This window comes from Moschus berezovskii, chromosome 10 (genome assembly GCF_049115385.1).
Source record: "Moschus berezovskii isolate FMDL1 chromosome 10, NW_MosBer_1.0, whole genome shotgun sequence".
Lineage (NCBI taxonomy): Eukaryota > Metazoa > Chordata > Mammalia > Artiodactyla > Moschidae > Moschus > Moschus berezovskii.
Window position 1 is genome coordinate 78936541 of NC_142469.1, and position 26257 is coordinate 78962797.

Consider the following 26257-nt stretch of genomic DNA (forward strand, 5'->3'; position numbering starts at 1 on the left):
CATAGCTTCTATTGCTTTTATGAGAGAGTTAATGCTTTTTGCATTAGTGTTGTAACCTGCATTCCTAATAACTTTTAAAGTTATTTCTAATAGGTTTTCAGTTCATGCTCTATAAATATTTTTTGTAACTTATGATAATGTTGCTTTCTCTGTTGTAATTATTATTGTTGTTGTTGTTTAGTTGGGAAGTCATGTCCAATTATTTTGTGACCCCAAGGAATGTAGCCTACTAGGCACCTCGGTCCATGGGATTTCCCAGGTAAGAATACTGGAGTGGGTTGCCATTTCCTTCTCCAGGGGATCTTCTTGACCCAGGGATCGAACCTGTTTCTCCTTCTTGGCATGGAGATTCTTTACCACTGAGCCACCAGGGAAGCACTGTAATTATTACATCCTTATATAATTCTCTTTCCTAGGGGAATTATCTCGCACTTCCAAAACAATATTAAATGATTCCAATAGTGGGCATCTTTTTCCTCATTTAGCAGAGATTTTCACCATTAAGCTTGATGCTACTTTTGGTTGTTTACTTATTTCTCCTATTGAATCCATAAAAATTTTATCTTGTACTTATAAAGGATAAAGTTATTTTATTTTTATTGAAGTATAGTTGCTGTATAATATCATATGAGTTCGTTCGTTCGTTCAGTCGCTCAGTCGTGTCCGACTCTTTGCGACCCCGTGGACTGTAGCCTACCAGGCTTCTCCGTCCATGGGATTCTCCAGGCAAGAATACTGGAGTGGGTTACCATCTCCTTCTCCAGGGGATCTTCCTGACCCAGGGATCGAACCCGGGTCTCCCGCATTGGGGGCAGACTCTTTAACCTCTGAGCCACCAGGGAAGCCCTCATATGAGTTACAGGTATATAATACAATGATCCACAATTTTTAAATGGTATACTCCACTTATAGTTACTATAAAATATTTGCTGTATTACCTGTGTTACATAATACATCTTTGTAGATTATTTTATACCTAATAGTTTGTACCTTTTAATCCCCTACCCTTACCTTGCCTCTCTCTCATTCACTCTCCCCACTGGTAACCACTAGTTTGTTCCGTGTATCTGTGAATGTCTGCTTCTTTTTTGTTATATTTACTAACTGCATATTTTAGATTGGACATATAAGTGATATAATAATTATTAATCTGTTGATGGGCATGTAGTCTGCTTTCATATCTTGGCAATTATAAATAATGCTGATAAGAACATTGGAGTACATGTATCTTCAAATTGGTGGCTTTGATTCTTTCAGATATATATCCAGGAGTGGAGTTGCTGGGTCATATGGTAGTTCTATTTTTAGTTTTTAAAGAAACCTTCATAATGTTTTCCACTTCTATCAACAATGTATAAGGGTCCCCTTTTCTCCATATCCTCGCCAACATTTGTTATTTGTCGTCTTTTTGATAATAGTCATTCTAACATGTGTGAGGTGATATTCCACTGTGATTTTGAATTGTATTTCTCTGCTGATTAGTGATGTTCAGCATCTTTTCATGGTATCTATATGTTTTTTTTCCAAAAATGTCTATTCAGGGAAAAGATATATGCACCCCAATGTACATGGGATCATTATTTTCAATAATCAAGATGTGAAAGCAACCTAAGTGTCTATCAACAGATGAATGGTTGAAGAAGATATGTCATATATCTACATATATACATATACCATGGAACAGTTCTCAGCCATAAAGTGAATGAAATCTTGCCATTTGCAACAATGTGGATGGACCTTGAGGATATTATCCTTAGTGAAATAAGTCAGACAGAGAAAGACACATACGGTGTGTTAGCACTTATATCTTCAATCTAAAAAATACAACAAGCAAATGAATGTAACAAAACAGAAACAAATTCACAGATATAGAGAACAAGCTAGTGGTTACCAGTGAGAGAGAGGCAAGATAGAGATAGAGGATTAAGAGATACAAACTACTATATACAAAATAAATAAACATTAAGGATATATTGTAAAGCACCGGGAAGTATAGCCATTATTGTGTAATAACTTAAATGGTGTATAATCTGTTGACTCAATATACTGTATACCTGAAACTAATGTAATACTGTAAATCAGCTTTAATAAAAAAGAAAAAGATGCTTTTGACATAGCAATATGACTCTGAAAATCAGAATTGCAGTAGACTTCCTACCTGTCATTTTTGCTCCTCTCTGAACATCTGCCTTTATCTGCAATCTAATGTGTAGAAGAGAAGTGCTCAATAACTCCCAGTTTCAAAACCATCATTTAATTAATATCCTGAGAAAAGGCAATCATCACTGTATCACAATTCCAAATTCCCGGCAAACACAGATTGTAAGGATTGCCTGGCCCACACTGGGAAACTGGGAAACTTGTGTCTAATTCACGGTAGCCAAAAAAACAGGAACACATCCAAAACCCTGGGGTTGTGGGGAGCCTATGCCATGAGTGCAGAGAGGCTTTCTTTGAAAAAGCAATCAACATGAAATAGGCAAAGACCTCAAATGATGCCTTCTATAGTTTCCAATTTATTTTATTAATGTTTTGAAATGGAACAATCTTTTAAATTACCTAAAACTCCAATGTGCAAGTAAACACACTTAAATAAATTTTTGTAAACTAATCCTGACATTATGCTTGCTACAAATGAAAAGCTGGGCAGGGTCCATTCATTAATCCATCCCATTGAGAACACTGTCTTAGTTTCAGCTCATTACAAATATCCTTGGAGACAAGAGAATTTCACAAACATCCCTTCCCTCTTCCCCATGGTCCTTTTTAATTCATAAGATATTTTTTTGAGCACCAGAATTCTTCTCCCTATTGGATTTTCTCTCTTTCTCTGTCTCTTTTTACTCAGGATTCCAGCTCCATTCTGCAATAAACCTCTGCATTCAGCAGGCAATTCTGCTTTTCATGGATTCTTAAATACTTGTACTCACGGGCCCTTACTGATTTTCAGGGAGCAGCACATGTAAGACAAACTAAACACTCTCTTCTGCTAATGTTGATTGTCTCACAGAAGTTTACTCAATTTCTTAAGATTTCTCAGCAATTACAGGAGCTGTTGAGAAACATAATAGGAGTAACCCATCCAGTCACCGTGACTTAAAAATGTTTTCATACTGAAACATGAACAGATGTGTTAAAAGATGCAGAAAATTTGTCCCACTGCATGTCACCATTATTAAAAAAAAAAAAAACTGTGATGGGAAAATTTTTAATTCACATGTCATCTGTGCTAATTTGTTTTAATCCAAATACCTACAACCCTAGGAGATCAACAAAATGTAGTTGGATAAGCATTGGACTAAAAGATTAGAGCCAAGTTTGGGAACTTGATACCAAGTTACATGATTTAAGAAAATTCTCTCTGAGCCTTCAGTTCAGTTCAGTTCAGTTCAGTCGTGTCCGACTTTTTGCGACCCCATGAATCACAGCACACCAGGCCTCCCTGTCCATCACCAACTCCCGGAGTTCACTCAAAACCACTTCCATCGAGTTGGTGATGCCATCCAACCATCTCATCCTCTGTCATCCCCCTCTCCTCCTTCCCCCAATCCCTCCCAGCATCAGAGTTTTTTCCAGTGAGTCAACTCGTCGCATGAGGTGGCCAAAGTATTGGAATTTCAGCTGTAGCATCAGTCCTTCCAATGAACACCCAGGACTGATCTCCTTTAGAATGGATTGGTTGGATCTCCTGTACCTGTGCCTAATAACATCTGCCCTACTTCAGTTGCAAGGATACTGTAACGATCCATCAATAAATTTTATGATAAAATCTTTTTTCATTTTATAAAATGTTTGTTTTCTTTGCTTGGTGTTGTTCAGTCGCCCAATCGTGTCCAACTCTTTGCGACCCCATGGACTGCAGCACTGCAGATCTCGCTGTCCTAGAGTTTGCCCAAGTTCATGTTCATTGCATTGATAATGCTGTCTAGCCATCTCATCCTCTGATGCCCCCTTCTCCTTCTACCCTCAATCTTTCCCAGCATCAGGGACTTTCCCAATGAATCATCTGTTCACATAAGATGACCCAAATACTGTAACTTCAGTTTAGCATCAGTCCATCCAGGGAGTATTCAGAGTTGATCTCCCTTAAGATTGACTAGTTTGATCTCCTTGCTGTCCAAGGGACTTTCAGGAGTCTTCTCTGGCACCATAGTTCAAAGGCATCAATTCTTTGCCATTCTGCCTTCTTCACAGTCCAGCTCTCACAACCATACTTGATGACTGGGAAGACATAGCCTTGACTATATGAACCTTTGTTGGCAGAGTGATGTCTCTGCTTTTCAACATGCTGTCTAGTTTTGTCATTGCTTTCCTGCCAAGAAGCAATCATCCTCTAATTTCGTGACTGTAGTCACCATATGTAGTGATTTTGGAGCTCAAGAAGAGGAAATCTGTCACTACTTCTACCTTTTCCCCTTCTATTTGCCATAACAATAATGGGGTTGGATGCCATAATCTTAGTTTTTAAATATTTAACCTTAAGCTGGCTCTTTCACTCTCCTCCTTCACACTCATCAAGAGGCTCTTTAGTTTCTCTTCAATTTCTGCCACTAGAGTGGTATCATCCACATATCTGAGGTTGTTGATATTTTTCCCGCCTATCTTGATTCCAGCTTGTAATTCATCCAGCCCCACATTTCTCATGATATAGAGAATCATATAGGTGCTCAGCGTATAGGTTAAACAAACAAGAGTTTCTTTGGTTTCAGGTGCCTGTTTTTGGTCCTCTTTTTACTCCAGCAGGACCCAACCAAGTGCCCTAACCATAGTCTGGTCTTGGTGAATGTTAAGTAATGAATTAAATAATCTTTGACCCTATCATCACTTTCTATTGTCTTGTCCAGCATGGTAGACATTTGTAGACTCCTATTCTTATATCACTTTGTATCTGCTCCGTAGTTACCAACTGCTTTCATGTAAGTTCATTTGCTTTGATCTCTTTATTTCTTTGATCAGTATTAACCATATATCTGTTAACTTGGAGACTCAGTGGAAGGGGGGAAAATCTATTAACTTATGTCTCTATGTAAGATTTGCACATATAAGTCACTCAAAATTGTTTGTTCAATGAATGAACTAATAAAAGCAATTTCAAATTGGGAGAAGGGTTTTAGAATACAGATAGAGAATTGATATAGCCTCAACATGGATGAAATCTTTAAGAGAGAGACTGGTGTTTATAAGAGACTGGTGTTTATAAGAATAAAACCATGGTATCCTCAATATTGTATGTTTTGTAACCAAAAAATCCACTACATCCCACAATCAATTTATCCCCAATATATACTACTCACCATATGACATACCTTAAAATATGCTCCAATTCATTCTGTTTGAAATCCTCAAGAGTAGAGTGCTCTTAGCTCAATCTCTCTTTATCCAAGACTCCATGATCCCCAACCCTTCACCAAAATAATAGAATAAATTATTCCATTCAAATAGTTATAGCTTGACTCACTGGAAAAGAGTTTGATGCTAGGAAGAATTGGGGGTGGGAGGAGACGGGGACGACAGAGAATGAGATGGCTGGATGGCATCACCGACTCGATGGACATGAGTTTGAGTGAACTCCAGGAGTTGGTGATAGACAAGGAGGCCTGGCAGGCTGTGATTCATGGGGTCGCGGAGAGTCGGACACTACTGAGCGACTGAACTGAACTGAACTGAACTAATAATAAGATTATGTCTGTTTAGCTAAAATATTCCATTCATGATTCATGAGGAAAAACATACATAAACATTTTAGGTATCTGGACTTGTAAATTAAATTTGTTAATTCATTTGACAACTATTCATATATGTCAGTCCTCATAAACAGTGCTGGAAATACAGATAATGACCCATAGTGTCTACTCTCAAATAGTTCAAACTCAAGGGCTAGGAATAACTATCATCTTGTTCAGCATTGTAATGCCATGGCAAAAATTAATTGACCTATCTACATTTAAGATACTTGAATAAATATATTGTTTATAACTTCTAAAATATTTTGCTTTCTCTTTACTATCTACTAATCTTGCAGTATGCTTTACAGGAATTATATTAATACCTACAATAATCTTGTGAGATAAATATTATGGTCTTCTCGCTGTTATTTCACCCAATGTCAGCCTGTATGTAACAGAATCAGTTTTTGAACCTGATTTGTATGGCTTCAAAAATGGAGCTGTTAACTTCTATTTTATTCCATCTCTGATAAAGAAGACTGATTTAAGGTCCCCTCATGATTAGAGCTGATATATGTATCTTCAGCCTTCAACTTCTCTTCACTGGAAAGACTAGGATGACATCAGAGAAATCCATAGTTGGGGAGGAACTTTATTGTAAACCCTGGGGTGGTGGTGATTCTAGTTGCTAAGTCATGTCTGACTCTTGTGACCCCATGGACTGTAGACCCCTAGGCTCCTCTCCAGGCAAGAATACTGAAGTGGGTTGTTATTTCCTTCTCCAGGGGATCTTCCCAACCCAGGGATCGAACCCGGGTCTCCAGCACTGCAGGCAGATTTTTTACCAAGTGAGCTATGAGGGAAGTTAAACACTGGGGTTCAGTTCAGTTCAGTTCAGTTGATTAGTAGTGTCCGACTCTTTGTGACCCCATGGACAGCAGCACAGCACGTCAAGCATCCCTGTCCATCACCAACTCCTGGAGTTTACTCAAACTCATGTCCATTGAGTTGGTGATGCCGTCCTACCATTTCATCCTCTGTTGTCCCCTTCTCCTCCCGCCTTCAATCTTTCCCAGCATCAGGGTCTTTTCAAATGAGTCTGCTCTTCGCATCAGGTGGCCAAAGTATTGGAGTTTCAGCTTCAACATCAGTACTTCCAATGAATATTCAGGACTGATTTCCTTTAAGATTGATAGGTTGTATCTCCTTGCAGTCCAAGGGACTCTCAAGATTCTTCTCCAACACCACAGTTGAAAAGTATCAATTCTTCAGCGCTCAGCCTTCTTTATAGTCCAACTCTCACATCCATACATGACTACTGGAAAAACCATAGCCTTGACTAGACAGACCTTGGTTGGCAAAGTAATGTCTCTGCATTTTAATATGCTATCTAAGTTGGTCATAACTTTCCTTCCAAGGAGTAAGCGTCTTTTAATTTCATGGCTGCAATCACCATCCGCAGTGATTTTGGAGTCCAGAAAAATAAAGTCTGACACTGTTTCCACTGTTTCCCCATCTATTTCCCATGAAGTGATGGGACCAGATGCCATGATCTTTGCTTTCTGAATGTTGAGCTTCAAGCCAAACTTTTCACTCTCCTCTTTCACTTTCATCAAGAGGCTTCTTAGTTCCTCTTCACTTTCTGCCATAAGGGTGGTATCATCTGCATATCTGAGGTTATTGATATTTCTCCCAGCAATCTTGATTCCAGCTTGTGCTTCTTCCAGCCCAGCGTTCCTCATGATGTACTCTGCATGTAAGTTAAATAAGCAGGGTGACAAGATACAACCTTGACGTACTCCTTTTCCTATTTGGAACCAGTCTGCTGTTCCGTGTCCAGTTCTAACTGTTGCTTCCTGACCTGCATACAGGTTTCTCAAGAGGCAGGTCAGGTGGTCTGGGATTCCCATCTCTTTCAGAATGTTCCACAGTTTATTGTGATCCACACAGTCAAAGGCTTTGGCATAGTCAATGAAGCAGAAATAGATGTTTTTCTGGAACTCTCTTGCTTTCTCCATAATCCAGCGGATGTTGGCAATTTGATCTCTGGTGCCTCTGCCTTTTCTAAAACCTGCTTGAACATCTGGAAGGTCACGGTTCACATATTGCTGAAGCCTGGCTTGGAGAATTTTGAGCATGACTTTACTAGTATGTGAGATGAGTGCAATTGTGCGGTAGTTTGAGCATTCTTTGGCATTGCCTTTCTTTGGAATTGGAATATAAGTTAAGCAACATCTAATCAGTAAAGGGCAGAACATAGCAGAAGATTGTTTTGAAGAAGAGAAAACATTTTTAAAATTTTAATTTGGGAAAACCTTATGTTATAAAATAGTGCTTTTTCACACTGCCACAAATATAAACAATAAAGGAAAACATTGGTAAGATCTGAGGAGGTACAGATCTAAACATCTAAGACATCTAAACATTAAAAACAATTCACAAACAGAATTGAAATGAAAAGGACAAATCAGAAAAACATAGCAACATATAAAACAAACAAATATTGTTAATATATAAAAAGTATGTTTTCAAAATAAGAAAAAAAAACAAAACAAAGAAAAATGGTAAGAAATTATAAAAGAAAAATGTGAGTAGCTGATAAATATTTGGTGAAAAAAAACTTTGTCAGCTAAGAAGGAACTAGAAATTAAAGCAAAAGTGTTTGGAAAATTGATGATACTTACAGCTCACAAAAGTATGAGAGAAATGGGCAGTCTCATTGCTGTAGAAAACAAAACTTGAAAAGATTTCCTGGATAGCCATTTAGTGGCAGGTTACAATGACAGTTCTAAGAATTGATCTTAAAACAATTAATAAAGATGGACTTAACAATTTAGCTATTGACTAGGTTAAGTGTGGCATTATCATAAAAGTAAGAAATCAGGGGGAAATGTCCATAAAGAGAAGGACTAGTTCAATGATACATAAATTCTGGTGATTTCAGATGAAAGAATACTTAAACAGCAATTTTAAATGAGCCTCTTTTGTTTAAACTGTGAAAAGCTATTTACAGTAAGTACAAAAAACAAGTCACAAAAAAAGCATGTCTGGTTTTATCACACATATGTGTTTTGGGGCATGTGTGAGCACGTATGTAAATGTGTTTGTGTGTTTCTCTATTGGAAAGGCCAGTCTGAGAACCACAGTTGAGTCTATTTATGGATGATGGTATTATAAACCTGCTAATTTTTGTCTTTTTGCTTTGATAAAACAAAAACAATTAATGTACATTATCTATTAGAATTTTTATCATGTAAGAAATTTATAAAATAAGCTTCCCGGTGATTTACACTACAGTCACTTGATATTGTCTATAAAAATAGCCTCTTTTGTTCAGTTTTTACTTTGTTGAAATTTCACAACATCCCCATTTGTGTTACTGCAGGCATTGGTCAAGTTATTAGTCAACATTTATTATGTGAGAATTGTATACTTGACTTTAAACAAAATATAAAGATGCCGAGGGAGCTGAAAGTAAGTAAGAGGCCTGAGAGCCGTGGTGCTGATGGCCCTTTGGCAGAAGCACTTCTAATGGACTGGGACCAATGGCATATTTACTGCATGGCCTCCTGACAAATGGGCTTGGACAGCCCTGAGAGGCCTCTTAGGCTTCAGCTGGCAAGCAGAAGCAAGGAGAGACGAGTAGGTGGTGAGGGAATTTAAGGCCACAGCCTGCATCCCTGTAAGAAAACTGTAATCAGGGTCAGATACAAGGGGGCAGCTGATGGAAGCTGCTGGAATGAGGGCTCCTTTCTCTATCAGTACAGCATTTTCTATTTCAGTCCGTACATTCATAAATGCTAGAAATTACATTGGAAAGAGCTAGAGAAAAGGCTCTTATCAAAGAGAGTTTAGTGTTTTCCAGCACAACGAAAACTTTTCTTGGCCCTAGGGTCTGCTCTAATTAGAGGTTTCTTCCAGGAATGATAGAAAGCACAGTGGCTGGAAAATAAAACAAAGAAAGGCAGATTGAAGTCTGTTCAAAGTGGGAGGAGAGATAAATTAGGGGTTTGGGTTTAACATATATTCAATACTATATTTAAAATAGATAATCAACAAAGACCTACAGAATAGCAGAGAAATTCTACTCAATATTTTGTAATAACCTGTATGGGAAAAGAATCTGAAAAAAGATATATATATGTGCATAATTGAATCACTTTGCTGTACATTAAAACTAACACACCATTGTAAATAAGCTATACATCAATATAAAATAAAAATTTAATTTAAAAAATCATTTATAAAATTGATGCATAAAAATTGATGTGTCACCAAAAGTAGACTTTTATTGTTTAGTTCCTCAGTCATGTCCACCTTTTTGTGATCCCATGGACAGCAGCACACCAGGTTTCCCTGTCATTTACCATCTCCCCAAGTTTACTGAAACTCATGCCCATTAAGTCGATGATGGTATCCAACCATCTCATCCTCTGTCATCCCCTCTTCCTCTTCCCCTCAATCTTTCCCAGCATCAGGTTTTTTTCTATGAGTCAAAAAACTGAGAGGTATTTTATTTCTGAGTTCAATTTTTTTTTCAAATTACTGAATGTCCTATTCAATAAAACCTAGAGAGAGATATATATACATATGAACATATATATATACACCACACAACTAAAAGTATCCAAAATTTTACATATATATATGTATGTGGAATTTTATTTTAAGAATCCCTATGATATGGTCATCTATGTCTACCTGAGATTCCTTTTGTTAAAGTGGAGACTTTAAGAGGAGGAGGATTAGTGGTAATACTCTTCCACTCTTCTAGAGTGTATTTCCCATTCTTTCTCGAACTTCCAGTATTCTCTTGTTCTCACGTAGCTGATGACCTTTATTTCCCTCGGAAAAACTCACAGGAGCTGTCAGAGGGTTAGATATAAACACCCACATGCTTGGACCAGATCGTTTATCAGCCACCTTGCTTGTATCTCACACCCTGTTTTCCCCTGTGATAGATGAACTTGAGCCTGAATCTCACCCCTCTGACTCACCCAAGTGTATCCTTCCTTCAGCATTGTTAATCAATCACGTTCTGTTGAGTCACTCCCCTCAGCACACAAACCTGCTATATTCATCCTCCAAAAAAAAAAAAAGTCCTTCATTTACCTCGTATTCCCATATCTTCTTCAGATATTGCTCCATGTCTTCCCACTTCCCTTTATGACAAAATTCCTCAGAGGAGTTATTTATACTCACTGTCTAGCCTTCCTCTCTTCGTAGTCTCTTTGGAAGCCACCCTAAGCCAGCTTTCTTCCCAGCCACTCTACAAACACCAGCTTCTTGGGTTACCCACATTCTAGATGGAAGGGTCTGTTTCCCAACCTCAGATTACTTGAACTCTCACCTTTGACAGCATTCTCTACTCTATCTGGAGATACCTTTGTAAAACTTGACTTCTCTTGGATTCTCTTCTCTTCCCACTCTCAGTTTTTATCCTACTTCAGCAACCAGTCTTTCTTAGTCTTCTCTGCTGGATCTCACCTCCGCCTTACCCTCAAAACATGGAATTCTCCAGAATTAGTCCTTTGACCTCTTATTTTCTCCATCCACTGCTGGGGGATTTCACAAAGCACCACTCACTGCTTTGAATACTCTATAGGGATGAATACTAAGTTTACATCTCTAGCCTTTATCTTCTCCCCAGTCTACTGTCAATTTCCCACTTAGAGGTCTACAGGGGTACAAAGAAAAACAACAAGGGCTGCACCTCCAGACCCGGCTGGATAGGACACGGCCAGCTCCCAGATGTCATGGGCTGCTCTTCTCTTTCCCAGTGGGCATCACGGACTCAAAATACCCAAACCACAACTCATGATTCATATGCTCTCCCCACTACTCACTAAACCCATGTCTCTCAAGCCCTCCTTGTTAGTAAAAGAAAGTTATCAGGGCTGTAAAGTCCTCTGCTTCCCCATGTAATTCATCAGCAAGTTCTATTACTCTGTCCTCAAACTATGGCCCAACCCTGACCATTTGTCATGCCTATTATCCTAGTTGGGACCCCAGTCATCTCTCAGACTACTGCAAAGACCTCCTTGTTGGTCTCCCTGTGTTCACCCAGCCACTCTTAAAATTCTTCCTTGTACAGCAATCAGAGCAATTTGTTTCAAATGCAAACCAGACTATGTCACTCCTCTCCTTTAAACCTTCTCGTGGCTTTTTTTTTTCACTCACAGCAGAAGCTGAAGGCCTTGGCCTCGAAGCCTTCTGTGGTCTGTGTCCATGCCAACTCTCCGACCTCATTTCCTTTCTCCCATTGCTCAACCCACAGCAGTCCCTCTGGCCTCCTTCTGCTCCTCAAACACACTGTGCCGTCTCTCTCCAGCACCTTTGCACTTGCTGTGCTCTCTGCTCTAACATTCATCTCCCAGATTTCTGCGCTAGGCTCTCTCTCCCTCCATGTAAGCTTCTCCCACAAGTCACCTTATTAGCATAGCTGCCCCTGACCACCCTTCTAGCTACCCTTTTTCCATTGACCCACTTGTATTTGTCACTACGCTTACTGCCACCCAACACATTTTATTATTTCCTGTTTGCTTCTTCCCACTAGAATGCAATCTCCGTTCAAGTTGGAGGCTATATTGCTCATAGATAGCGTATCCCTGTGCATTATCTGGCACAAAGTAGACGCTCAAAAACTTCTTTTGAAATAGTGACATAATTTAGAAAAAGTTCTTGGAGCTAACCTTTCTTTGATGCACTAGAGAAATATAATGCAATGCCACACAGGACATCGGCTTCTTCTGCCCATCCTCCAATGGTCAGCAGAACACTCCTGGGCCAAGGAGCCATACTCTTTCCGGGTCTCAGTTTTGCCAACAGCAAGATAAGGTTTAAATGATTATTGACACTGAATATTGTGGCTATAAAAATACTGCTGTGAACTTTTTTTTGTTTGTAGGATTAGTAGAACTTTATGTGCATCTTTATTTTCTCTTACAGTCTTTCCCCCCTTTCACTCCACCTCACCCTCTCTCCCTCCCCATCTTTTCCAAATGTTCTATTACCTTCCATGGCACCAAAATTACCACAGGTACCAGACTCCTGGGTGTGAAGCCATTTAAAAACATTTTTTCCTCTTTTTCCAACCTCCTTGATTCATCATTGGTGCAGGCTGATAATCCTGTCTGTAAAATCCCGCTTTGCCATGCCATGCTCCAAGACCCCCTCAGTGTACACCCAAACCACTGTGTTTTTCTCCTTCTTGGAACCATCTTCAAGAGCCTCTCTTGAAGTCATCCAAATGCAACAGTTATTTGTAGTCCCTGAAGAGGAAGTTTTCATTACCTTCACTCAACCACTTAGATTTTCAACCCTGCTATTGACTAGTTCCTCCCTTTCATGCTAAGCTTTTCACTCAGCATCGTCTATTCTCCTATCCAATGAGTTCAAGGTATTTCGCCATCCCCAAGAAGATTCCCTTGCTCTTGCCTCTGTGTCTTTATGCATACAAGTTTCCCCCCTCCTTTGAATTACAAAATAAATGAATAAATAATCTTTTCATCTACCTCTGATCATCGATAAGCAGAACATCTCAGCTATATAAGGGTGCATTCTTCTATGCCATGTTCTCATGGAGATGGCTGAGCTCTGCTCCAGAGTTATTCTTGAGGCAAGGCTCCTTTGCTAAGGCTTGATAACCCCATGCTGGGTCCTTACTTCCTAACATACCCTTAACCACTACCCCTCCCCTGCAACCCTCTCACTCCTCCATGCTGCTTCCTGCAAGCCCAGTGAGTTTTGTGTTTTTTTTCCAATTGTTCTTAGACTTTTAGAATACAGGCCAGAAAGTGGTTCTGTCTCCTACTCTGTCACAGGGCCAACCCTTGAGCTAGCTATCTGCTAAAGTGACAGGGAAAGAAAGAGGAAATGTAGGAAAAAAATAAAAACAGTATCTATCCCCAAGAATATGAGATAGCTTTTGCTGAAAAATATACTTGTGTCATATTTGGTATCACAGAATTCTCCCTTCAGGAATTTGATGTGGACACATGACAGGGGGTTTATTTTATTCCTCTTGAGATAGATACATGTGGCTCTTAGATGGCATTATAGGAAATGTCCCTATTTGTACTTGGCCTCAGTTCTTACATTTTGAAAAGATAAGAAATATCTCCCAGTATAAGCAGAGAAATACATGTAAGAATTCATTTGTCATAATCTTTTTACATTTCTGACATGAAGGATAAGGAAAACATAGTGAACATTTGAAACACCAGGAGATTAAACTTTACCCTTCAAATTCACAAGAGATTTGTCTTGGAATAAATGGTAATTGTGCTTAAGGGACCATATGATCTGAGGAAAGGCATTGGCATGTGTAAGAGAAAACAGTATAAAATTTAAAAATCTTATCTGGAAAGTGAGTGGGACTGCAGCCTTTTCCAGGACTTCCCTGGTGGCGCTAGTGGTAAAGAACTCGCCTGCCAAGCAGGCAACTTAAGTGACTCGGGTTGGATCTCTGCGTGGGGAAGATCCTCTGGAGGAGAGCATCTCAACTCACTCCAATATTCTTGCCTGGTGAATTCCATGGACAGAGCAGCCTGGTGGGCTACTGTCCACAGTGTCGCACAGAGCCAGGCACGACTGAAGTGACTCAGTACACCACACGGCACAGAAGGCGCGCCACTGTGGTGAAGTGGAGAAGCACATGCTTCATCCTCTTACCCTAATTTCTAATTCTGAGAACATTTTTTTCATAGCGCATTTATGTTCATATTTGTGAACTCGTCATGTGCTCAGCTGCTAAGTCATGTTGGACTCTTTTGCTAACCCGTGAACCCAGCAGGCTCCTCTGTTCATGGGATTTTCCAGGCAAGAATACTGAGGTGGGTTGTCATGCCCTCCTCAAGGGCATCTTCCCCATGCAGGGATCAAACCCATGTCTCTTATGTCTCCTGCATTCGCAGGCAGGTTCTTTACCACTGAGCTACCTAGAAAATCTCTGTACTCTTCATAAACCAGTGTCATACCATTTCTTCATGGGAATCACATCTGTGGTGCAGCTTTGGGAAAGGTCTTAGAAGCTCTGTACTTATGACTTTTTCAGCACATAGGTGCTTAGCAGATTGACTCGTGGGCCTATTCTTTATTAGCTTTAGAACAGTTTGTCACTTTTTCTTTGGACTAAATCAAGCTTCTTTTCAGGTTTCTCAATTACATTTTGGAACCAGAGATTTATTTTTATGGGTATTCCTAATTAAGACAACAGATGTTCTGATTTTCTTTATTTTTGTTTATCCCTGATGCATGGAAAGGATAAAAGAGGTATACAACAGAATTTTAAAGCTGAAAGAAGAAATCCAATCAATAGCTTTTATTTTTTTTCATTTACAGAATGTGCGTGTGTGCTAAGTCACTTCAGTCATTTCCAACCCTTTGCAACCCTACAGACTGTAGCCCACCAGGTTCCTCTGATCATGAGACTCTTCAGGCAAGAATATTAGAGTGGATTACCTTAACTTCCTCCAGGGGATCTTCCCAACCCAGGGATGGAAACCACCTCTCTTATGTCTCCTGCATTAGCAAGTGGATTCTTTACCACTAGCGCCACCTGGGAAGCCCTTACAGATGCTGAGGCTGAGATTAAGTATTTTATTGAAAACTAAATATCTGGTAATGATAAAATTGAGAATGGAAAGAAGATGATCTGCTTCTAGCCTGTTTGAAAAATAATCCTAGAGTGAACATCTATTCTTTTTTTTACTCTTATTCTATCACCAGGACACAGTACTGGGCATGTATGGGACATAAGAGATGTATCAGAAATATTCATAGAATAAATTAGATCAAATGAAAGTTATCAGAAATGAAAAGGGGCGTTGCATAATGACATAGAGATCGATTCTTCAAAAAACCATAACAATCTGATGCATCTCACAGAACATCAATAAGATGCTCCTTCCTCAGGACCTATGGGCACAGGCTGTGTTTTAATATTATTGCAAGTGATTAATATATCAGCTTTGGTCTTTAATTGAAATAATATTCATACATTATTTATATTTTAAGCTTTATATGGAAGGGGCTCTATTCTCTCTTTACTTTTGATTCTTCCCCTGAAAGTGAACGTGTTAGTTGCTCAGTCATGTCTGACTCTTTGCAACCCCATGGACTGTACCTCTGTCCATGAAATTCTCCAGGCAAGAATACCGGAGTGGGTTGCCATTTCCTTCTCCAGGGGCTCTTCCTCACTCAGGGATTGAACCCAGGTCTCCCACATTACTGGCAGATTCTTTACCATCTGAGCCACCAGGCGATCCCTATTTTTCCCCTAGATACTGACAATCATATCTTTCATGCATGTTTATAGGTCAATAACTAACATTGGTCCCATGTATCTTTTATAAGTCATTGAGATCTATAACCAAGACCTGCCTGATTACAGAACTATAAAGCAGTGACAGTTCTCAGCCATGCCTCACCAGCACAAACTTGGCTCCTAAGCAAGATATTTTTTCTTGTGCAGACTTGCCACCAGCTTTGGTTAGGACACTTAACCTCTCTGCACCCCGTTTCATCTTTGCCTCAAATGCAAATGATAGTGATATCTACCTCACAGGCATGTTATTGTTTTGAGAATAAAATGCAGAAATAGATGTAAGTATGGATAGGTAAACATGAATTTGAGCAAACTCTGAGAAACAGTGGAGGAGAGAGGAGCCTGGCGTGCTGAAGTAGGACACTCAAAGAGTTGGACACGACTTAGTGACTAAACAACAACAACAATTGATAGATGCTATAAATAAAAGTAAATTTCTTTTCCTTTCCCCATTTCCAGACTATAATTCAGAATCCTACAGGGATTGATCAGGGCCAGGAGAACAGAGAACCAAGCTAAGAAATGCAACTGAAATTTCAATAATATGAAAATAAAAAGTTTCTGACTGCTAGGTATAGAAGGTGAAGACTTGAAGTTTATGTAGCCTTGAAATTTTAAGCAAAAACGGTAAAACATGTGGGACTTGGAAAAGACGGAAACCCAAAGCAGACTGGCCCAGGAAATACCAGTTCATTTGCACAATAACTCCTCATCCTCGACTTAAAAGTCTTGGGAGCAGCTGCGTATTTTCTCTTTGTTTCCAAAAATCAGTCCAGCTCCCTCTTGACCCATTGTGCACTTTGGCGGTTTGCTTCACATTCTGCTTGTACCCTTCATGCAGAGAGAGCCTGTCTGTGGAGGCGGCAGGAGCTCCCACCCCAAGGCTACCGCCGGAAACGCCTGCCACCACACCACCAACTACTTCGCCCTGCTCCTCCCATTCATTGGCTTCTCTTTTGGGCATTCTCCTGATTCTCCAAGAGACTCTTCACCTTTGCTTCCCTCGTCTGATATTGAAGCAGTTATGTTTAACTCTCTTTTTTTTCTTCCTATTTCTGTTCCTATACACTCAATAAGTGTCAACATTTTTGGCTCTGCTATTTAAACTCATCTGTGCTCTTCCACATTTTAGAAAGTGAAATGTGTATTTTCACTTAAGAGATTAAGTTTAAGAAACAGCTTTTTTAAAAATGTGAGTGTTCTGAAAAAAGTCCTATTTTCAGGTTTTATGCCAGAATCTGTTTAGTTCTTATCAATGTCCGCACTGGTCATGGGACTTCAGATTGCTCCTGTGTGATTGTTATGGATATTCCACAATATGGTAAGACTTTGATGCCAGGGTCTCTGATTGATCTTTGTACTTGTTTAATGAAATAATGGCATTCATCTTATTAACACACTAACATCCTTTCAAGAAAAAGGCAAGAGAAATACTATTTACCTAAAGATTTAAGAGTTAAAGGACTGGATTATTTGGTGCTTAGAATTTTAAGAATAAAAGACCAAAGAATAATTTAGGAAAATAAAATACCACAAATCATTTTAGAAAGGTAATGAATTATAGTGAGAATCTAGCTCATCTATTTACAGCTCAGGTAGGCACAAATGGGCCCACTCTGTTGAAGTGTGTATTGTAGAAATTAAACTGTCCTGTCTTTTATGATTTTCCCTTCTTTGCATTAGAAGACTTAAATCTAAGTTTCCATTGAAACTTAGATTTTATCTCCTTTGACCAGAGTTTTCAAATACCACCCACAAATTGTTTAGTAGCATATCAGGAGAGTGATTCCTTTTGCATGTCAAACATCAAAATGTAGGACACATACCCCATAAAGTTTCTATAGAACATAGCTGTGCAACTGTCATGAGGTTTTTTTTTTTTTTTTCAGTTAGATATTATTAATTGTTGAAATTATTGCTATTGAAAGAGTCCCAAAAGATTGCAATATGATTAGGACCAAAAGAACTAACATTTTAGCAAATATATTGGCTGCTTATGGAATAAACTGCTATTCCATGGCCAACTTTTTGTTGTAAACCATGTTATGCAATAAAACACAAGTTTGCCCAAAATGGACGTGGGCCTTCACTATCTTTTTGGATTAAATTATAATATCTGTCCAATGATTGTTGGTATGTGTGCTACTTTATCTTCATTATGAAGGAAAAAAATTTGGGATATGAGCTTTGGAGAAAATTACAACCTCATCAGGACACAAATAAATTACATATGGCTCATTAAAAACTGTCAGTTTAGTCCAGATAACATTTATTTATTATTAGTTGTTTTAAAGGTTTATAGTTATTTTCCAGATTATTTCATTGCACTTTACTTACCCTCATTTAAAATTCTTTTTCTGTGGTGAACTGTCTAGTTTAATTTTTCTTTCCATTACTTTTTTTTACTGAAAGTTAAATAGAAATATGTTGTCACTTGCCATTTGCCTCCAAGATCATTATCATGTGCTGTGCGGTATTATTCTCTGAATTGCAAATGGATTCTGGGCCACTTGTTTACAGGGACTGGGTTAATATATGAATGTTGAGAGAAATATATTTACTTTATCAAGATGCATTTACTATGTGGCCCTATGTCTTATGCCAAAGTGAATCAAACAAGAAACAGATAAGGGACTGTGTCATCCAACTATTCTGATATTTTTGAAAAACCATCTTCAAGTTTTTGTACACTAGACTCAGTACTTTTTGCTTTATTTCACATAATTTAGCTGTAGAGATGAGCTTATTTGATGTGATTTTTTTCTACTTGTGTAAATAAGTTATAGACATATGAAAGCCATTTATTGATCAAAAAAGTGATGTGTATTTGCATGTTAAACATCATATGTCAAGTAAGAGACGCAGGACTTAGAAACAAGCAGACATTATTTAGAATTTTGAATCTTCAATTTAACAGCTATGTAACCCACCGTTTTCTCATCTATTATATAGGGGTAATAACAAATACCTTGAAATATTGATGCAAGGATTAAATTAGAAAATATGTGTACAAAAAATTGAAAGGTTATAATGGTTCAGCAGTGTGTGTGTGTGTGTGTGTGAGCGCGCGCGCACATGTGTATGTTAAGTCATTTCAGTCGTGTTCGACTTTTTGTGACCCCATAGGAATAAAGAGTAGTGTTGTGATGCTGGTGTGGGGAGACGATACTGTGGTATGAACAGTTTGCTTTGATGATGGTTTAGTGTGATTAGGGTGCAGTTTGATGTGATGATGATATGGTGTGAAAATGGACTCATGTGTCAGGAGGTAATGGTGTTGTGTGATATGATGATGCTATAGTATAATGTTCATGTAGTTGTTTCTCTGGTTGAAATATGACTGATGCAAATTTTGGTATGAGAAGTGATCCTAGAGGACCAGAATCTCAAGGATTAGTTTTCTTAGTTGGTTCTGGGTTTTTTGGAAGTGGTTGTATAATGTGATTCTATTTAAAAGCTCCAATCATTCTATTTCTAGTGGTAAAAATAATAAGACCCTGGTAATCTGTGGCATGGTGTGGCAATTGAGATACATAAAATATTGTCATTGAATACTCTTACTCAAATATCAATAGAAGGTAAGGTTATGGGTGAACATGTATTTGACATCTTAGGACACTCTAGTCCAACCAAGGGGTATAGTTGGGATTGCCTGGCACTCGCAAATAAACTGGCCAAAGTAAAAGAACAAAAGGATATGATTGGGACTTCAAATTTCCAGCTCTAGCTCTGTGTAAGTTGCCTGAAAGCTTCTACTTCTGCCCTGAAATAAGATCTCTTCATATGTCCTCAAGTATGGATAAGTAGAATGTATTTCAGGTTTAGAATTATGTTAAGTTAACTAGCTTGTTTCTGTGTGTAGGTTACTCCTTGTCTCCACCCATCACTATCAGAAAGTAGTCTTATAAATGGTTTTCAAGTGTCACTAGGCCAATAGTAACAGAAATAAAATTTCTATATTTATAACCATACTTTGCTTCTTTTTAAAAAAATATATTTTTATCATAATCTGTTATCTTTTTTACTCTCTCTCATGCCAGCTCTCTTGCCTGATGCCTTTACAAGTATCTTCCTCCAGAAAATGTCTAGGCACTTGTATATTACATCACACATCATTCGTATTTATTTCCTCACTTACCCAGTCATCCTTTAAATAGTTACCGAGTACATAACTGTGTGCAAGGGATTACACTACGTTACTGTGTGTGTCAGGGCCTTTCCATGACCAAATCCAATTCTTAGCCTGTGGCAAAAATCAATAATAAAAACAGAAAATAAAATCTTTTGCCCACATTTACTCAAGTGTTTGCTTGCCGATAATCATTTGATTTTTCTCTTCTCTAAATTCAAGTTGGAAGGCTAAGCAGATTTTTTTTTTTTAAAGTTTTGAGCTTTTAATGCAACTGAGAAACATTTCATAAAATGTTTAACTTAATATGCCTTAACACATCTGTGAGGTAGTTAAGTCAACAGTACTACCCATTTTAATACATAGTAAACAAAAGGCAAGGGAAAATAAATGACACTTTAAGTGGTAAGAATTAGAATTAACTGTAGAGGCTTGGGGCCGTCAGTCTAGTTATACCAAAGGAAATGAAATTTAACCTTTCACTCTTTCTATGAAAACCATTAAATCATTTATGAATTTTCTTTTTTTTTAATACTTTATTATTAGTAGATATAGTAGTACCTCTTCCAAATTTGGCACCCTTTTCTTCAGTAATACAGTAAACTGGGTACATAATTGAAGCTAGGCCTCTGCTTCTACCTGAATTAGTACAAAATTAAGACATTATCTTTTGAGAACTAAAATTATATGACATTTTTATTTTAGGCTGCAAAAACAAAAATGAGCAAACAAACAAACAAAAAAAACTTGAAATAGGCTTGTCAAATGATGTAAATTCATCCTTTCCAGGGAAGCAGAAGGTAGATCAGTGCAGGTTTCCTCAAGGCCACACACATCCTGCTCACTGCTGCTTGCACTCTGCTGGATTTTGATCCTTCTTTGGGTCATAGTCTGGATCATTTTCCTCATCTCCTTCTTCTTCCCCTTCTTCATCCGCTTCTTCACCTTCTTCATCATAATCATCGTCATCATCTTCAATAGCTTCTCCAGTAAAGTATAAGACTGATCTTGGGATTATACGCTCACGTAAAAAGTGACCGATTTCAAAGTCTGCAGCGAGGATAGCTTCAGAATCATCATCCAGATCTCCACTCTCAGGAACTTCAGGAGGGGCAAAAAAATTAAAGAAAGAGTCATTAGAAACTGTTTTGGTCACAGTACGAACTGTCCCACGTCCCTTGTGTTTCTGTTTCTTCTTAATCGTTTTCAAAGTGACATTCTTCCCTTTTTTCCAATCTATCTGGCACCCTGTGCAACCCATAATTTCTGGTCCATCAAAAGAAAAGGGATCAGAATCATCTGGTTCTGACCTCATCCTATATGTCTTTGTCAACACTTCATTTGTGAAATATTCATTGGGTTCAAAGTGAAATTCTAAGACAAAACTCATAGGTTGACCAGCATCTGAGAACTTCACTTTAATATCTTTCAAGTGCTTCAGAATAGGTTCATCATGTTCCTGAACCATATCACTGAGCAAGTCAACATTCTTAAAAACGGTCAACCAAAACTCAGGAATTCCCTTGGGATCTTCTTTTTCTTCATCCTTTTTCTCATCTTCAATCTTGGCCTTTTCTTTCAGCTCCTCCGAAATTTCATCTTCCTCATCTGGTTTCCATTCACATTCTTCTTCTGTAGGTTCATAAATGGCATTAATAATCTCAAATCGCTTATCAAACAGAGGCTGATAAAGAACAGCATACTTTCTTTCAAGATCATGAACTTCCTCATAGAATTTGGCTTCTATCTGTGCACATTTAACTTGAAGGTTTTTGAGAGCATTCACTTGTCTTTTAACTACCCTAGGCAAGCTTTCAATGTATCCTGTTGGTGTTTCTACCAGACCATCAAGTCTTTCTTGAAGGGCTGCAAGAATCTGAGGATTTTGCATCATCTGAACAGTCATGAACAAAAGTAAGTTCAGACACACACTGACAGACCATTTTGAATGCCTGCATTATAGTGCTGGCAATAAGCAGTCAAACATTTGCATAAAAGACAGTGGTTCCCACTTTTATCCTTTTTAAAATATTGGAAGGAGAGTAGGAGTCAAATTTCCAGAGATATCTTTGAGGATTAAAATTATATGCCACCAAAATCCAGTCTGGAGTCCTTTTTTCTCCAGCAGAAAAACTAGCTCAGAGCAAGGTTCTGAAATGAGTCCCTCTGCCAGATGGTATTGACCATGGAGAAACTATCCTGAATTGCCATGTTCAGAGACACAACATAAATGGTATCCTGGATATCACTGGATGGAATTCTAGAGACCGCTATTCTGCATTCCATACTATAGAGGGCTGTGTTGTAGACAAATTCCAAGCGTGATCCCACTGCCACAATGCAACTGTTTACTCCATCTCAAAATGTTACATCAACATGACCTTCTAGAGGAGGTATTTGTTTGTGCGACTCCTTAGAGTAGGGCCTTCTCTGTGTCTGGAACATTATGAGTTGTTAGTAAATATGAAACAAATAGAGGAGAAAATGAGAAAGTTGGATCCCAAACAAGCAAAAAGAATATAAAGGGAAGGAAGGAAGGGACCAAGAAAAGGGGGGAGAGAATAAAGAACGGAAGAGAAAAGAGAAAGAAAAATACGACAGTGATGAGACTAACTTCTATTAAGGGCTTAATGTGTGGGGAGCAGTAGTCTAGAATCTATTTTCTCGTGTGTTAATTCATTTTGTTCTCTTTGCTGTTGTTATTTAGTTGCTCAGTCATGTCTGACTCTGCTACCCCATGGACTGCAGTACACCAGGCTTCCCTGTCCTTCACTATCTCCCAGGGTTTGCTCAAACTCATGTCCATTGAGTTGACGAGTCATCCAACCATCTCATCCTTTATGACCTCCTTCTCCTCCTGCCCCCAGTCCTTGGCAGCAACAGGGTCTTTCCCAGTGAATTGGCTCTTTGCACCGGATGGCCAGGTATTGGAGCCTCAGCCTCAGCATCAGTCCTTCCAATCATCACTATCCCAACACTAAGAATTATTAGGTGCCTACCAAAGCTTCACAGACTATGCTCTTCTCTCTTGTTCTCCAACTCTAACTGAGAGGTTTATTGTCTTTATTTCACAGAGGAGGGAAACAATGCCAAGAGTGAGTAAGCAACTTTCTCATGGTCACACAGTAAGTAGCAAAGCTATGATATGAACGCAGACTGGTCTGTTATGTAATCAGGCTCCTTCCATCATATTATGCCTGCAGAAGGAAATGGCAACCCACTCCAGTATTCTTGCCTAGAGAATCCCATGGACAGAGGAGCCTGGCAGACTACAGTCTACAGGGTTTCAAGAGTTGGACACGACTTAGTGACTAAACCACCTACCCCAAGTGGTAAACACTAAAAGTATAGTATAAACTGTGGTTTAAAAAGTACTGAGCTTATTTCAATTGCATCTCTACTTAGTCCTCATACTATCCTGAAAATTATTATCTCCAGTGTTAGATCAGGAATCTCAGTCAGTTCAGTTGATCAGTCATGTCAGACTATTTGTGACCCCATGGACTGCAGCACGCTAGGCCTCCCTGTCCATCACCAACTCCCGGAGTTTACTCAAACTCATGTCCATTGAGTTGACGATGCCATCCAACCATCTCATCCTCTGTTGTCCCCTTCTCCTCCTGCCTTCATCTTTCCCAGCATCAGGGTCTTTTCCAATGAGTCATTTCTTCTCATCATGAGGCCGAAGTATTGGAGCTTCAGCTTCAGCATCAGTCCTTCCAATGAATATTCAGGACTGACTTCCTTTAGGATTGACTGCAGAAAAATAAATAGCTTGCACAATTAGTGTAGTTTCTTAATGGTAAAGCTAGGCTTTGAACTCAGGAAACCTCCCTTCAAAACTTGCACTGTTGAACGCTACACTCTTACTTCCTCTCAACAGAAACCAATAACAGCAAAGTGAAGTGGAAAAGGGTAGGGAATTAGAAGAATGTATTCAATAAACATTTTATCTCATAAATATTTATTGAACTGGAAAGACAGAATTTACTGAGCTGTTAAGATACAGCTCCTGTAATCAAAGAACTCACAATTTGGAGGAAGAGAGAAAAAGAAAGGGAAACATGAGATGAATGAATGCAACAGAGTACAAAATCCATAGCAGGGCTTGATGCTGTGCTGGGCCTTAGGTCCACACACAAGAAGGCCGCCATCTCCACCTGGGGAGGAGGTGGAGGTGTCAGTGGTTCTCCAGGAAGTGAAGTCTGGGCTGGCTCAGAGCGCCAACTCCAGCAGCCATGAGAAATGTGGGTTGAAAGAAGGTGAAGTCCAAGAGAGGACCTGTGACAGCCTACTGTATATAATACATCATGTGGGAGCGGATACAGACCAGAATGAGAGCACTGATAGTTGGATTAGAGAGGATGGGATAAACTGAGCTAAAGTTTGGAGCAAGAATTGTCAAGAGCTGTTCAGCAGCCAACTACCATTAAAGAGAAGGGACATCATCAGCTGACTCCCAAGTTTCTAACTTGGACAGCTTGATGGTGCCACCAGTGAACCTGAAGAGAGACATAGGAAGAAGAGCAACTTTCAAGGTTAGAGGAGAGGAGATGAAATAAAGATAGAATAGTAAGTTTTTTCTTGTTGAGTTTGAAATCTCCGTGAGACTCTAGATTGAAATGTCCTGGGAGCTGTACTTCAGATTGTACAGATGTGACCAACATGATGAGAGTGTGGGTGACATTTACATCCAGAACAGAAGGATCAGTGATGGAATGTGCTTAATGGGAGAAGAACAGTGGAGAAACGAACCCTAGAAAATACTGACAGTGGCAGGTACATGGAGGAGAAAGAGCCTGAAAAGTCATCAAGCATAGAAGAGAGTCAACCATTCAAACCAAGGGAAAAGAATTTCCAACTAAAAGAGATGAGAAATGGTGTCAAATGTCACGGAAGAGCCATATAGACTACATAACAAAAAGTATTTATGGTATTTGACTGTTAGGAGATTATTGGAACCTAGAGCCCTGGAGAATGCACGATGGGGCTCTTGAAGAGAAAGAGTAGCTTTTTCTCTAAGAGCTCCCTCTTAGAAGAGAGAAGGAAACAGAGGATAAAAATGAGTTTGCCAATGTTTTAAATGAAAGTCAGGTTTGAGGTTAGTCTGTTGACTAGAAAGTGAGATCAGATATGTAAATGACAATGGGACTGACAAGAGTGAGCAATATTTAAAACCTCTACTGACGGAAAAGGACAATTTAAAAGGCTGCTAAAGTTACAAAGAAGTCCCAGCTGGGACAGAGAAGGATCAAATTCTAGTTACAAATCTGCATTCTGACTGCGCTCAGCAGCCTCCCCCCATCTACCAATAGGAACTAAGGAGATTGTGATCGAAGGATATTAGAGGATAAGATAGGATTTTGTGAACTCAAAGGTAGAAATTATGAATGCTCAAAGGAAAAGGAAAATAATAAGGAGAAATGTTTATTTCCTCATTACCATTTGTTAAATACTTGGTGATTACCTGTGCTGTGCTGTGAGGAATAATTATTCAACTAATCCCAAGTATTCACTGAACAGCAGCTATGTGCTCAGGTCTCTTTTGGGACGTTCAGAGTCAAATGACTTCTACCCTTAGGATGGTTGGGGCTTCCCTGGTAGCTTAGATGATAAAGAATCTGCCTGCAATGCCGGACACTCAGGTTTGATACTTGGGTTAGGAAGATCCTCTGGAGAAGGAAATGGCAACCCACTGCAATATTCTTGCCTGGAGAATTCCATCACCCTTAGGATGCTTACAGTCAGAGGGAGAACTCACGTGAGAAAGTTGCAAAGAAAAAGCAGTATGGTAGAAGTTATGACAGAAGGACACGTAGGATGCTGGGGGATCATTGAGCAAGGGCGTTCAAACCCAGACTGGGAATGGGAAGAAAAAGAAAGTTTTCCTGACAGATCCATGCCTGAGACATAAAAATGAGTAGAATTTAGGCAGGGTGCTTAGAGAAGGCCAAAAAGGCATATGGGTAAGGCTGAAGAAATGAAGAGTATCAGATTATAACAAGTTCTTAGGGGTATACTAAGGAATTTGAATTTTATCCATTAAACTCTCTCTCCTTTCTTTTTTCTTTCTGGCAATATACATCTAACAGCAAAAACAAGCAAGTATTTTTTCCTCCAGAGATATATTGTTGT

At 38.9% G+C, this 26257-nt stretch overlaps 1 pseudogene; it reads right to left on the reverse strand.

Annotated features, from left to right (window-relative positions):
* Positions 1 to 20800: 20800 nt before the first annotated feature.
* On the reverse strand, positions 20801 to 22028 carry LOC129561175 (nucleosome assembly protein 1-like 1 pseudogene; annotated as a pseudogene).
* Between the last annotated feature and the right edge of the window lie 4229 nt (positions 22029 to 26257).